We start from the raw sequence: 15,627 nt of genomic DNA on the forward strand, positions 1-15,627 counted from the left end.
TGTGGGTGAGGATGGGGACAGAAAGATAGGAATGAAGAAGTGTAGAGATTATATAATGCATGTGTGTGTGTGTGTGTGTGTGTGTGTGTGTGTCTGTGCATAATGTGTATGTAGGTAATGTATGTGAGTAACAGAAGACAGGAATGCCTTGAGGCCAGCCTCAGGTATTGTCTTGGATTATCTCCCTAAATCATAAAATTAAGAACCATGTTGTTGCCATTCTCTTGCTTCAAGGATCAACTCTGCCAGGAAGTTGTATTTCTATACCAGTTACCGAACTCAGTTGTTTCTCTTGGCCTTAATTCCTTCTGCTCTGGCTTCTCCCTTTTTCCCCCCTTCCTGTCACTGAGGTCTCAACTGTCCAAATCTTGGTACCAAAAGCCTTTCCCATTATAAAATATTTATTATGACAATTTCATACCACATGGACTCTACCATCTTATAAATTATCACGTGTTACCTATTCCATATATTTTGGATTTTAACATTAGTCTCCAGTTCATCATTTCCCAAACTGTGTTCCATAGAACGCTAGTGTATTGAAAGATGTGGAAGATATTACTTTAATATGAATGGTGAATATATCTACTATTTATTTAACAGACAGTATTTTTTTTTAAAGATTTTATTTATTTATCTGACAGAGAGAGATCACAAGTAGATAGAGAGGCAGGCAGAGAGAGAGAGAGAGAGAGAAGCAGGATCCCTGCTGAGCAGAGAGCCCGATGCGGGACTTGATCCCAGGACCCTGAGATCATGACCTGAGCCGAAGGCAGCGGCTTAACTCACTGAGCCACCCAGGCGCCCCTAACAGACAGTATTTCTTAACACACGGACAGAGGAAAGAGAACTGTCCTGGGATCCACCTCTAGCTTTATTATAATTTTCCAGATGATCACAGGCATCCTTCTCTCTCTTCAGTCTCTAGCTGTTCACTACAAAATAACAACTTCAACAAGAGCCTCTCTGAGGTCATATCCAACCACGAATCTACAAATATTCAAGCAACATCCAGGATGAGAGTCTTTAAGTTATTTTCAGATAAAGAAACTTTTTCAAAAAGCTAGTTCCCACAAAGCTGCCACAGAGTGCACTAAGTATCAAATAAAGACATCTGATTTTTAAAGAATACATCCTTGCAGTTAAGTAACCAAAAGAAATCTGAAAAAGGAGTAACCAAAGCAAAATTTTGTTTTCCTTTAGATATTTACATTAGTCTGTGAACTTAGACATAATAAATAATAGATGCTCGGTCAAACTCCTGAATTTTCTGAGAATTGTGATGTTTTAAAACAGCATTTCTTTCCTAATCTCATATATTAATACTATATTCAATTTTGTATCCTAAACACCAATCTGAAAAGATCTATCCAGATTTATTCACTCATTCATTTGTTTGAATTAGAAATGTGAAGGTATCAAAACTGAGTTTAACTCATAAGTTCTTATGCTTGGGAAACCCCATTAAATACTCTCCACTTTAATTTCTTCTTTGGCAGGAGCAACAAGGTCAATACCGGGCACACAGTGGCTGAGCAGTAATTGGCACTTTTTTAAAAGATGTTTCTTTAAAGAAAAATGAAAAGATTCAGACATACATAGTTATGTAAAAGTCTCTCTGAACTCGTAGAGTACAGAATTTATTGACCCAGTGATTTTCAAACTTATTAGTAATAACTTTCCTTTAGTGCATCTCTATTAATACTTATATGTAACACAAATATTTCTTGGGTATTCTAAACCTACCTTGAATTAAACACAGTTATGATTTTATCACTTAAACTATAATTTTTTTTTAAAGATTTTATTTATTTACTTGACAGACAGAGATCACAAGCAGGCAGAGAGGCAGGGGGAAGCAGGCTCCCTGCTAAGCAGAGAGCCTGATGCGGGGCTCGATCCCAGAACCCTGAAATCATGACCTGAGCTAAAGGCAGAGGCTTAAACCACTGAGCCACCCAGGTGCCCCACTTAAACTATAATTTAATCCCTTTCAATGAGATTTTAGTGTCTTTTATCTTTTAGAACCAAAGTAGGACTGACAATATAATAGGTATTCAATGAATACTTGTTAAATTAATCTTAAAAGAACATATAAGGAATATGGGCAGGCTAAAGTTTTAGCAGATGTGGTACTCAATATGCTAGTGTCTAAACTGGCCCAAGAATATTTGCAAAGAACAAAGAAGATGTTTCTGAGGCTACTGAGACTGCCAAGGGAGCCCAGATTGACTGACACCTTCTGTGTTTGCCATTTAGTCACTAGGGATATGCTGCAGGACACAGTGACTTCCTATTCAGCAAGACCAACTATATAATTTATAGGGTCCAGAGGAAGATGAAAATGCAGATCCTTTGCCCAGAAATTATTAAGAAAACAGTAATAGCAGAGCATCAGACCAATAGTAAGATGCAGTGTGAGGTGCAGTGTGTTTATACAGATTACATGCCCATGAATGCCCAAGTTTGAGAGGAAAGTCAAAGAGAATAATAGAAACTGGAAAACTGTTCAGTGAGGAAATGATAGTGTACTAAGAAGAATCTGGAGAGTCCTTTACGTAGGAATGGTTTCCTTCTGAATCCTTTCTCCAGACCATGAGGCAGGCAGAAATACTTGAGGTCCTCATGGAAAAGGGAAAAGAGAAGCTCAATCCACGAATGAATGTACACTCTCTGCTTCTTCAAAGTGTCACAAGAAGGATAGCTGATCCCATGGGTGACTATGCTCATGTAAGGAATGTCAGTATAAAGATGAGGGAGGTGGTTTGGGATTCAGAAGGAGCATTTGTAGGAGCAACAATGTTGCTACAGTGAAGCACTTTCTTTTTAATACAGATAGGAGCTTATAAACATATAAATGAAAAAAGAAATTTTAAAAAAACACTATATATCTTGGAACACTGAAAAAATAAAATGAAATTTTAAAAAATTTAAAAAAAATTAAACTGCCAAAAACAAAACAAACAAACCAAAAAACCCCACTGTTATCAAAGAAGATACATGTATTATTTCTAAATAACCCAAAGGAATTGTCTTGTCACTTATTCTAAAATAATGACAATATATAAGAAACAACAGTCTACAAGTCAGTTCCCCTTTCAGCACGACGGTGTCAGGACTTTCAAGGACCCACTCCTAGCAAAACTGGTGAAAATTATTTAAAGAAAAAAAACAAAGGACAATTTACTGGGAATAGTCTTAAAGTCACATAGCAAATGAAGAAACATTTATTCAAGAAAATCAACAAAAACTCAGTAAGAAAAATGAGAAGTCGGTAGTATTTGATGAAGACCTACTCTTTTCTTCCCTACTCCCAGCTCATTGACTGAAACTTTACTCCAGATTGGGGCAGCAAGGAACTAGAGCTCCCTCTCCCCTCTGTTCCCAAAGGCCTATATTCTTAGTAAGGAGATGGGGCAGGGGAGAACCAAGATATCAGCATTTATCATCCTGTCCCCAACTACCAGTTGCTGAGTCTAATTTCCTGACAAGTGCAGCCAAAAGGTAGAGGTTCCCTGCTTCCACCCCATACGGCACGCATAAGCTGGAAGCTCTGTCTTGGGAATGGTACTGCTAAGCATTCTGGAACACCAACTGCTCTTGCTCAAGCTTATAAAATAGAGGTTCTACACTCGGAGAGGCAAGCAAGAAAATCAGAACCTAATGACCTCCCATCCACAAAGCACTCAGTTTCTAAAGTGAAGATGTACTTACGAGAGAAGCATGCCATTGTCCCAACCCAATTTGCTTCAGAGTCATGGCTCAGAGATTTGGCAGGGATGTGGGAGGGCATGGGAGGAGAAGCAAATTGTAAAACAGAGAACTCTATATCTCTTTCCATAATTGGGAGATTCATTGGAGATGTCAGCTACACTATTGGCTTTCTAGTTTTCTGAAGACGTCTGAGGAATGAGACAGCTAGGAGGAGCCCTCCTGAGGTCAGAACAAATCTCAAACCCTAACCACAAGGATTATTCTGTCAAAGGAGCCTGAATTTGACTGGATTCAACCATGTAACAGTTTATGCCTGGGGGCATTGTTGAAAACAATGGAAGAGTGGGCTGCAGAGGAGTTTAACAGCTGTTGTGCTCAGGAAAAGAGTCAAAGAAACTGGACAAAACCACCATCATCCAAAGGTGACTATGGGCATACTCAAGGCTGCACCCTTGAAGAGAAACATCAAAATCTTCATGAAGTAGATGGAAATAGACTTCTCTATAATAATTCAATTAGTCGCTACAAATTAAAAAAAAAGTCAGTAACAAGCCCCTAGGTGAATGGAAACCAGTACCCACAATTGCTATATTAGCTAAAATCCCTAGTTTCCAATAAAAATAATTATTAGACACGCAAAGAATCAGGAAAGTACGACCAATGCATTGAGGCCAGAGAGGATGCAGAAGCAGGCAACAGAAACTACTTATCAGAGTGATCATATATTGGATTTGACAGATAAAGATTTCAAAGTAGTCATTACAAATATGTTCAATAAGGTGAGGAAACCATGATTAAAGAAATAAAGGAAAATATAACAATAATGTCACATCAAATAGAAAATATCAATAAAGAGATAGAAATCACACAAAAGAATCAAATGGAAATTCTGGAGCTATGTCTATGGCAACTGATTTTCTATAAGGGTGCTAAGACCATTCAAAGGGGAAAGAACAGTTTCTTCAAAAATGGTGCTGGAGGGGGTGCTGGGTGGCTCAGTTGTTAAGCATCTGCATTCCATTTAGGTCATGATCCCAGGGTTCTGGGATCAAACCATGCATGAGGCTCCCTGCTCAGTGGGTAGCCTGCTTCTCCTTCTCCCACTCCCCCTGTTCGTGTTCCCTCTCTTGCTGTCCCTCTCTGTCAAATAAGTAAATCTTTTTAAAAAGTTAAAAATAAAAATAAATTTTAAAGGATTAATCATCTTCAAGTGGTTGGCAGGTTGTTATGAGAAATGTCAGGGTTGTGCAGTCCAGAGACCACAGGAGGGACTTGTACTCAGGGGATAGGATGTGAGTAGGTATTATAGTGTTCCTTCATGATCACAAGCTGACCAGAGAACCACTGAGGTTTCTCAACAGTGACACCTGCTTGCCTTTGCATCACCTTGAGATTGAATGGCTGTTGCAGATCAAATATCTATCATGTATCTTGCATGTACACTCAATAAAAATCTAACTAATTAAACTGTCTATCATCTTCTACAAGTATTTTGAGCAAAAGTAAAATATTATGTTGGGGGTAAGAACAAAAACTAAGACAACACAAACTAAAACTTACACGAACAACTAAAGAATTTTCAGAAGACACTTGAAAATGAAAATTATTATGTCAAAAAACAAACAAAATAACAACAAAAACACCATTATCATTAAATAGTCCATATCGGTTAAGAATATCACCATTCATTCCATTGCCCAAATTGGAAATCCCAACATCATCCCTGGCTCCCCGGCTCCATCTAAAAAACCACTTATTCCTATAGATACTGCTTTAGTGATCTCCATGTCCATCATTGCTTTTCTAGACCAGACACTCATCCTTCATTCCTCCCTGAATTATCCTTAAGGCTGCTCTAATAAACCGCAGTATTTCTTCCCCTCCAACTCCCATTTTCCACATACATCTAACCTAACCATGTCACCACGATGCTTACAAACCTGCCTACAGCATCCAAACTCCATGCCTAAAAGGCTCTTCAAAATCTGTTCCTCTTCTGACTCCCCAGTCTTAATTCCCATCATCTACCAGCAGCACCCTCTTCTGGCTTGTTCCAGCAGCTTACCTCCATTCACTCTTCTATAACAAGCACTGTCTGTGTTTTCCTGCCCCCGGGCCTCTTGACACTGCCTAATACGATATATCTCTTTCTCAGTCCCTCTCCCCTGCTGAGTTCTACTTTGACAGTAGTACTCACCTTACTCATCATTTCTCATTTCCTACCTGCAGTGCCCTCTCCTCCCCCTCCCTCAGGCAGAATTAATTTCCTCCTCATCTGTATTCTCATGGTCTCATATACTTCCTTACTTATCACTTTGTGTTATGGTGATGTCGCTTACATGTCAATAAAATTTTTAAAGGAAAGGACTTATTTAGTATTATATTTTGGAACTGAGCCTGGTATAGATTAGATACAGATTTTGTTGAATGAAACTTCCAGTAAAAACAATTCAGGCATTATGATATTTGGACTTCAAGTTCTAAAGTTTCTATTGAGAGGTACTAAGAGTTAATACAGTAATAGGTAAGAGGTCAAACCTGTGCAGACAGCATAGACCTGAGTCATGGTTTATGTCACTTGAGGACTTGCTTAACTTCTCTGGGACTCAATCTCCTCTGCTACACATTGCTGATGATAGTACTATCAACTTCAAAGAACTGTCCCTAGGAATAAAGAAAATTACCCATGTCAAGCATGTTCAATAATACTGAGTACACATTAAATGCTAAATAAATGTTAGCTATATAAAACTTATGTCATATTGATGTGAAGACTCTGAATTACATATTTTTATTTCAAAATATAAAACTTCTAATATAATCAGGACACTTAAGGGCATTTAAGATTAAGATTAGGGCTCTTACAAAACTTAGGTATGAGTTATCCCCTGATAGTATAAGTAGGAAACATCAACATTTGAAGGTATGAGTTATCCCCTGATAGTATAAGTAGGAAAAATCAACATTTGAAGGGATAAGTTTTGAGTCAGACAGAACTGGTTTTGAATCCCAACTCAGTCAAAATTAAGCTATGCAAACTTTGGCAAGTCATTTAACCTCATCTAGCTTTGGTTTCTTGACCTCTAAGATGCGTGTTATAATACATAATCCACAGACCCACAAAAGATAACATGAGCCTGGTGGTATACTATAGGCTCAAAAAAAATGGCAGTAATTATTACCATGAGATAATCCATCTGTGAAAGAAGCCCATCTTGAAATATGATCTAAGAGTAGATTGTCGAGAAACACTTAGAACCCCCAAGTCAATCAATCTTACTAGACACTTAGCTACAGAAAAATATGATTGACTGGAAAAAAAACAGCAATGATTTACTAAAAGAATGTGTTAACAGAAGGGCTGCAATCTGCATAGAAGGTGAAATGCATGGAAACACAAGATTCAAGATTTTGACAGTGTTTATCCAACTCTGAGTCAGAAAGGAAAAAAAGAGACACTGAGTCTAGAAGATGAGTCACAACAGAAGTATACCCTGTGGAGAAGCAGAGAAAATTCACCAGGATTTACCATGGCATCATTAAAATATCATTCAAAGTAATCCAACTCCTTTTGCTCTAATTCCACAATCACTAAGCAATATTCCATTTATTATTACATCCTCCCTTGTAACTTCATTCCAGAAACTACCTCCTTGAGTGGCAGAAACAAATACCTGGATATTGGAAGGGTATATTCTCTGGAAATTAATAAATTATTGCTTTTAATAAAATTAGATGCTTGTTGTTATTGTTGTTGTTCATAGAGTTAACATGAACCAGGCTTGAAGACACAGCCAAAAATCAGGATGTTTTGCTTTCAAACAAGGGGCAAAGTTCCCTGGTTAAGAAAACTCTACCACAGGACTATTGCCCTGAGAAAACCTGTCTAGCTGTCCAGCCCACTTACCTCCATGACATCTCACTCTGACAGTATGTCTTGAACATCAACCACTGAAGTGTAGTATAAATGACTCAGTTTGAGGATTTTCAGCCCTGAAAAGGACAACCATTAGATGCCATTCTCTTTCTCACACAAAGAATAAGAAGACTCTCAAAATAATATTGGTATCTTGCTGAAGTCCATACATCAAGTGTTAACAGAAAAGGGGTGAAAATCCTTTGTACCATCCTAGACTCTGATATTATCTCAAACCCACCTTAATACAGATAGTAATTTTCTCTTATAAAATATTATATACTATTGCTAACAAACCAAGAACATGAAAGATTATATTAATATCTAAATAGGTATATTGATCTTGGTATACTACAATAATCTATGTATGTCCTAAAGTAGCCTACATGTCCCTAAAACTTCATTAGTAAAATAAAAGAAAGGCTATCCTTTATCTTTCCAGTCTGGTTTTTACTAAGATGTTTCTAACAACTCACTCACAAAAGATATTTTAAAGTTCTTTAAGTAAAAATGGAATCTAGCATTCTATTTTTAAAATACAGTCATATCAACACCACCAAACACAAGCTAAATGCTTCCCAAGTATTTTAAATTAAAGAATTACAGAGAATTTCACAGTTTACTTCTTCGTTAAGGATGGCATCTCAAAATATGGACCATTAGTTTTTAAAAGCTTCTCAGCAAGACAAATCTATGAGCCAAAAGGCATGCAAAAGAAAAATGAGCCCTAAATTTTATTCCCAAAATCTATTAAATGAAAACATATATCCTCTTAAGAAAAGAGACAGACACTCCCCTCCCCCATTTTACTCTTAAAACTAAGGATGTGTGAAGTATTACGGCCCCGTGAGAGCAATATTTGACTCACAACAGACTACATGGTTTCACACCTTTGTTACTACAGTAATCCAAACAGTTGCAGAAATACACAGCCACTCATTCAGTAGAGCTTCTAGGTTACATATGAAATCCAGAAATCTCCCCTAAAAATGCAAATTTCCCTTCTGTTTATCACGTGCCTACCACGGAAACATGTTACTAAATGAGCCTGTCGTCAAATTTGTTGAAAATCTTTTTTTTTTTTTTTTAAGATTTTATTTATTTGACAGACAGAGATCACAAGTAGGCAGAGAGGCAGGTAGAGAGAAGGAGGAAGCAGGCTCCCCGCTGAGCAGAGAGCCCGATTGGGGCTCAATCCCAGGACCTCAGTGGGTTAAAGCCTTTTAACCCACTGAGGCTTTAACCCACTGAACCACCCAGGTGCCCCTGTTGAAAATCTTTTATACTGCAACTTCTTCAAATATTTTTAAATGTAATGAAATAGACACATTTAAATATTTAGTAAATTGGTGTTAATGTGATCAGATATTAAAGAAAAACGAACTCCCCCTTAGTATCATCCATGATTCCAAGTCACTGCACTAGAGAGAGAGAAGGGTCCAGAAGGCACCTAGACCCTTGTTGGCTCGTGGGGAGCTCCACACGTTCACACCGCATCCCCGAAGCTTGTGAATATGGCAGGACAGTGACGCCCTGGAAGGAAGAGCCAGACTGAGCTAGCCATTAACGATGATATACGATATGCCCCCAAACTGGTCAAGTCTCAGGAGAGAAATTGTTCGACATGTCAACCGGAACACAGTCGTACAAAACCCTGAACCACTATGCAAAACTCTCCAATGCCCAAGTCCCGTTTAAACCAAGCCAGTGGATAAAGTCTGCCTCATTCCTCAGTCCTGGGGCGTTGGCGCAGCCCACTGGCTTCTCAGAGACCTTCGGGTGCCCACCCACGTCCATGGGAACACATGGCCTTCTGGCCTGTACCCTATGGCCCTGCACCCCTGGCATGGCCCTGACCGCGTGCGGCTGTCAGAATCGCTCTCCAGGAGTTCGGGAATGTTGAGAGAGGAAAACCACTCAGCAGCCCTGACCTGCGCTCTCTACGGGGCAGCCATGTTGGTCACGTGTGGCGCCGCAGAAGTCCCACGGCGGGGAGGAGGGAGAAGAGGAAGGCGGAGGAGCAGGGTGAGGAGAAAAGAGGGAAGCTGAGGCAAACAAAAACAAACAAAACCCTGTGAAGGGGGCGCCTGGGAGGCTCAGTGGGTTAAGCCTCTGCCTTTGGCTCAGGTCATGATCTCAGGGTCTTGGGATCGAGCCCCGCATCGGACTCTCTGCTCAGCAGGGAGCCTGCTTCCTCCCTCTCTCTCTCTGCCTGCCTCTCTGACTACTTGTAATCTCTCTGTCAAATAAATAAATAAAATCTTAAAAAAAAAAAAAAAAACCCTGTGAGGGCTGTGGGGCCGAGGAGGGGAGGGCAGGGAAAGAGAGACCCAAACCCGGTTCCCAGTATCATTCCGTGTCCTCTTTCCAGTCCCTCACCTTCGGTGGCGTTTATTTCCTCAGGTTCGACTTTCCCTCGGGCGGGTTTGAGCGAGTTCTGCAGCTTAGTCTAGTCTAGCTCTTCGTACCTCCTGGTGGAGTTGCCCAAGCACGTCCCGCCTTCTTCCCACCGTGTGGCGCGAGCCACCTGGAGATGGCGCGCGGCTTCCCTCCCAGCTGCTTCCTGCTCACAGAAGGCTCTCGAACTATTTCCGTAGGTGTCTCTTGCTGCCGTAAAGGAGGCAAGTTTCAAATAATCAACCTTTTGTTCTCACTTCGCTCTGGAATTTGGGACTTTGAGACTCCTTTACGAAAAAGTATTTCCTTTTAAAATCTCCTTACGTGTAATCAGAACCAGAAACGGGCAACCAACAGGCTACGGCCACCGCCGGGCTGCACCAGCAACGCCTTGCTTTGCCTTCGCTTTGATTTCTGGTTAGTCTGTCTGGGGTGCTTGTTTCCAGGCTTAAAAAAGAAAAAGAAAGAAAGAAAAGACCTCCTATCTGACTTTCCATATTTTTTAATGATTTAGCACATTGACCTGCCAAAAAGCCCAAGGCTCAAATACCGTAATAAGGCCTTATAATAATAGAGTTTCTCCTCAGAACAAACTTCCCCTCAGGAGCACCTGAGTCAGCTGGTTCACTCTGTAACAAGCCCCCTAACGAGCTGTGCTGCTACAAATTCCTGCAAAACCAGAGTGGAGGGCGGTGTTCTGGAGCAGGCAACCAGAGGATTCCGAGTACTGTTCAGGCTGATGCAAAGACCCAACAGAGAGCTCCCAGCTCTGACACAATATGGATTTATTTTTATAAATATATCAATTAAAAATAGAGTTTTGGAAATTTGAGTCTTGCCTTTTATTCAAATTGGGGTTCACAATTTTTCTGAAAGAGATTTCATGCTATTCTTGAAAATACACATGAAGGTCATGTAGGTCTTTTTTTTCGCCCCCCCCCCCCCCAATGTGGAGGAGTGAGACTTTTTCATGTCAGTGAACTGTAAGGAATTTTCTCATGGGCTTTTGCCATGAGAGATCTTTCTTTGTCTCCCTGCGAGGTAAAAACCTTCTGCCAGGTGACCCACTGGACACACCAAACTCTCTCTGGAAATTCCCTTCCAGTGTTTAAGGGTTACTGAACAGATGATTTTTTTTTCTTTCTTTTTTTTTTTTTTTTAAGATTTTATTTATTTATTTGACAGAGAGAGAGATCACAAGTAGGCAGAGAGGCAGGCAGAGAGAGAGGAGGAAGCAGGCTCCCTGCTGAGCAGAGAGCCTGATGCCGGGCTCCATCCCAGGACCCTGAGATCATGACTGAGCCGAAGGCAGCAGCTTAATCCACCGAGCCACCCAGGCGCCCCTGAACAGGTGATTTTTGACCTGTTCTTCTCTCTCCTAAAGGGGGGAAAAAAAAAATCAAAGTACCCAGGCTTAAATTCAAGACAAATGTTTTACAGAAACTATAACCTGATAAAGAGTTCTAGAGCAGAGAGAGGATTGAATTAGCTCAGGGGTAGCATTTCCTCTCTAAAGTGTTCAGACCTGTTGGGAGAAAGTGAGGTGATCTGAACTAGGACTTCTTGAAGTTGCTTCCAGTCATGTAGTTTTATTATTACTAACTTCCCAAAATACACTAACAATTTTATTCGCCTGCACCCTGTTTGTGGAAATAGTCACAAAGAGAAGTCATGGCTCCAGGGAACTCAGCCTTTATTTAAAACTCATATTAATTAATGGATTTCTACTTGTTAATCAAAGGCCCTTCTGTAAATTGGATTTTGAGGAGTCAGGCTGTAAGACGCAATCTCCATTTTTAAGGATCTCCCTGTCTGGTCTCCTCCTGTCACCCCAGCTCACTTCCTCGGGTACCGTGACTCCAGCAACACTTCATGGAGCTAGGGAACCTCAATCTGTTGATCCTGCCACCTTTTCAAGGTCCTCAGCCCCCTCATGTCATCACTCCTCCTCCGTAGCAGCTCAGCTTTCCTTGTCCATCATGATAATTGCTCCCTTGGTTAGGCCTTCACTCCCAGGACCCTCTCACTTTGTCTTCCTTGCTTGGCAAACCTCCAGCTCCTGCCTAATCCTCGCCTGCACCTGCTCAGCTGATTGTGGCTGGAGACAGGCTGGGCTCTGTTTAAATTCACCACCAGAACCTTAAAGGAGCCCTTAGGGCTGGCAGGCAGCTCTGCCATCAGTCCCTAGTCCATTGTTCAGTCTCTACTTTTCATCAAACATCCAACACCTCCTCCTATTGTCTCTCTCAGCTGGTCACCTCACTACCTTTTCCACTGAGAAAATGGAAGTAATCACTGGAGAATTCTAACTCCCCTTCCCAGCCCCCTCTCCCTACTTTCACCATCACACTCACCCACCCGTCGTGCCACAAACTCTACCTTTTTCTTATTATTTCGAAGAAACTGTCTGTGTCCCTTGGGGGTACTCAAACTCTGCTCACCTACCGGGGTAATATTCACCCCATCCCAGCAAATTTCCCCTCTCTGTTTCTCTATCAGTTTCCCATCTCTGCCACATCCTCCCCACTAGCAAGAACATATAACGTCATTTATTCCATTTTACCCAAAGAATGTCAGTGATTCCATCATAACTCACCATCTCCACTTGAAAACCTAAAGAGTACCTCAAACTTAACTTTTCTAAATCCAAGCTCCTGATATCCCATCCCCCCACCCCAAACCTTTTCTCCCATAGCTTTCCCATATCAGCCAATGACATCTCCATTCTTCTAGTTATTGAGATTAAAGATTTTTGAGTAGTTGTTTGCTTTTGTGTTTGTTTGTTTGTTTGTTTTGTTTTGTTTTGTTTGGGCACAGAGAGAGAGAGACAGTGAGAGAGGGAGCACAAACAGGGGGAGTGGTAGAGGGAGAAGCAAGCCTCCTACTGATCAGGGAGCCTGATGCAGGGCTCCATCCCAGGACCTGAGCTGAAGGCAGATGCTTAACAAATGAGCCACCCAGGCACCCCTTTTGAGTAGTTCTTAACTCCTTCCTTTCATGTCCCATATCCAATCTGTCAACAAATCCATTTTAATCTTAACCTTTCAAATATATCCAAACTTGATTGCTTCTTGCCATCATCATTGTTCTAGCCTGCTTAAACCCACTGTTTTCTCAACTGGTCTATCATAATGGTCTCCTAACAAGCCTCTTAGCTCCCTTCAGGTTTATTTCAACATAACATAACAAGTTATCGTGACGTTAAACATAGCGTGTCATACCTGAGCTGCTAGCCCTCCAGTGGCTTCCCATCTCACACACAGTTAAAAGTAGAATCCAGGGGTGCCTAGGTGTCTCAGTGGGTTAAGCCTCTGCCTTCAGCTTTGATCATGATCTCAGGGTCCTGGGATCAAGGCCCGCATCAGGTTCTCTACTCAGCTGGGAGCCTACTTCCCTCTCACCTTTCCTGCCTCTCTGCCTATTTGTGATCTTTCTCTCTCTGTTAAATAAATAAATGGAATCTTTGGGGTGAAAAAAAAGAAAGTGAAGAATAGAAAAGAAAAGAAAATCGAGACTTAAAAAAAAAAAGTAGAAGCCTTTGCGGGGTGCCTGGGTGGCTCAGTCACCTAAGCATCTGCTTTCAGCTCAGGTCATGATCCCAGGGTCCTGGGTTCGAGACTTGTATTGGGCGCCTTGCTCAGCAGGGAGCCTGCTTCTCCCTCTGCCACTACCCCTGTCTGTGTTCTCCCTCTCTCTGTCAAATAAATAAATAAAATATTTTTTTAAAAAATGCTAGAGTCCAGGGGCGCCTGGGTGGCTCAGTGGGTTAAAAAATGCCAGAGTCCAGTTAATCCCCTATAAGGCTAATGATTGGCATCCCCTCCACCCAGTTGGATCTGAGCATATGGCCTTTGGCTCTCCTGCTCCGGTCATGCTGGCCTCCCTTCTGTTCTTCCAGCATACTCCGGTCACTCGGGCCTGGACCTGCCTTTCCCCAGTTAGCCCCATGGCTCCTTCCTTCCCCTGTTTTTGGTCTTATTCAAGCTCAGCAACCTCAGCATCTGAAATTCTGACTCCTTCCAGCACTCCCCTCCTCTCCTGCTTTGCTGAGTTCTTCTCCATAGCACTCCATCAGCACCCACCACTATTTCTGTAGGAACTTAACATCTGTGGTTCTCCTCTCTTTCACCATAACAGACAATGAGCTGGAATGCAAGCCTCAAGAAGGCAAGGCTATTGTCTGCTTGCTGCTTTCTTCCCAGAGTGCCTGTTGCAAGGTAAGCCCTGGAAAACTGTTCAGTGAATCAAGGATTATGTTACGTTATACGACTCTAGTTTGCAGCGCATCTGTGTCTTAGGTAGTACCCCCATATTGCCTTTAAAGCAAGAATGGCGAAAAGTCACTCTCACCATCTCTCCTCTTTGGATGGATATAGTTATGCTTTTCCTTCCCAATAGGATGATTATGGGTCAATTTAATGCTCAAATTTGTTACAACATCTTGTTCACCAAAACAAAATAAAAACACTATCTAGTAATGGAGCCTCAAGGTTCTACTCATGATCTGATACTTTAGTAGTAAATAAATGGTCCAGGATTAGCAAGTGGTCTTTCTTACTCCATTAATCCATCTACTAGCATTTACTATGCTCGGGCACAAAGATACAGTCCACAAAGACCACAGAGGAAACTTGTATCACTGTCTTTGGGTTTAAGAAGCCTGTATTCTTAGAGAGGAGAAACGAATTACACAGAGCACAGTGGTAAAATTATTACAAGACATGATAAAGTGGCAAATAAGGTGTCACAGACAGTACATGCTGTAGAATTAGAGATTTTCTGTGCCATTTGAACTAATCGAAGCCTCTTGATGGCATTTCTGTGTATGAAAGTAGTGTTGGCTTTTATAATCTCAGTCAACTTTGATCAAATATGCCATGTAAACTTCAAAAACAAACCAATAGAAAACAGTTGTGATCAGGATTGCAGAAACATCCCACAACACTACTTCTTATTAACCAGGGAGGAACAGATAACTGCTCTTTGGACACTGAAAGACTTTAAGGAAGAAGGGGAAAAGGGCTGGGTACTGGTAAGAATGCCTTTGATTATACACTCACTGTGTTTTAAATCGGGACAAAATTGTCAGTCCCGGAGGGAATTGACACAGGAGGCAAACTGTTATCTTGTAAAGTAAATGTGTGAGAGGGCAGAATGTTTCCTTAAATATTGCTTTCACACTTGTGAACGGGCAATAGAGTTTTTGAGGTCTTTTGGGGGAAAAAATTTTTCTCCTGCCTAATTTACTGGAATAAATACAAAACATTTGGCAAATTTCATAACATATTTACTGCGTAACCTACATGAACATAAGAAATAAAATGCTCAAATTATCTGGCCATGTAGAAAGAACCTTAGTCTTATTTAATTCAATTCTGTATCCATTGAGTGTTCATTACACAAAGAAAGTGATCCAAAATTTTTGATATTTCATGATACTGAAAAAAAAAATCATGTGTTAAAGTGATATATTCTAAAACTAAGAGCTTCTCTGCATATAAGTCCAACAGCTGTATTTCCTTTTTCTTTTTTTTTAAGATTTTATTTATTTATTTGAGAGAGAGAGAGAGAGAGCTGGCATGCACAAAAAGGGGGAGGGG

Source organism: Meles meles, chromosome 17 (genome assembly GCF_922984935.1).
Source record: "Meles meles chromosome 17, mMelMel3.1 paternal haplotype, whole genome shotgun sequence".
In the NCBI taxonomy this organism is placed as follows: Eukaryota; Metazoa; Chordata; class Mammalia; order Carnivora; family Mustelidae; genus Meles; species Meles meles.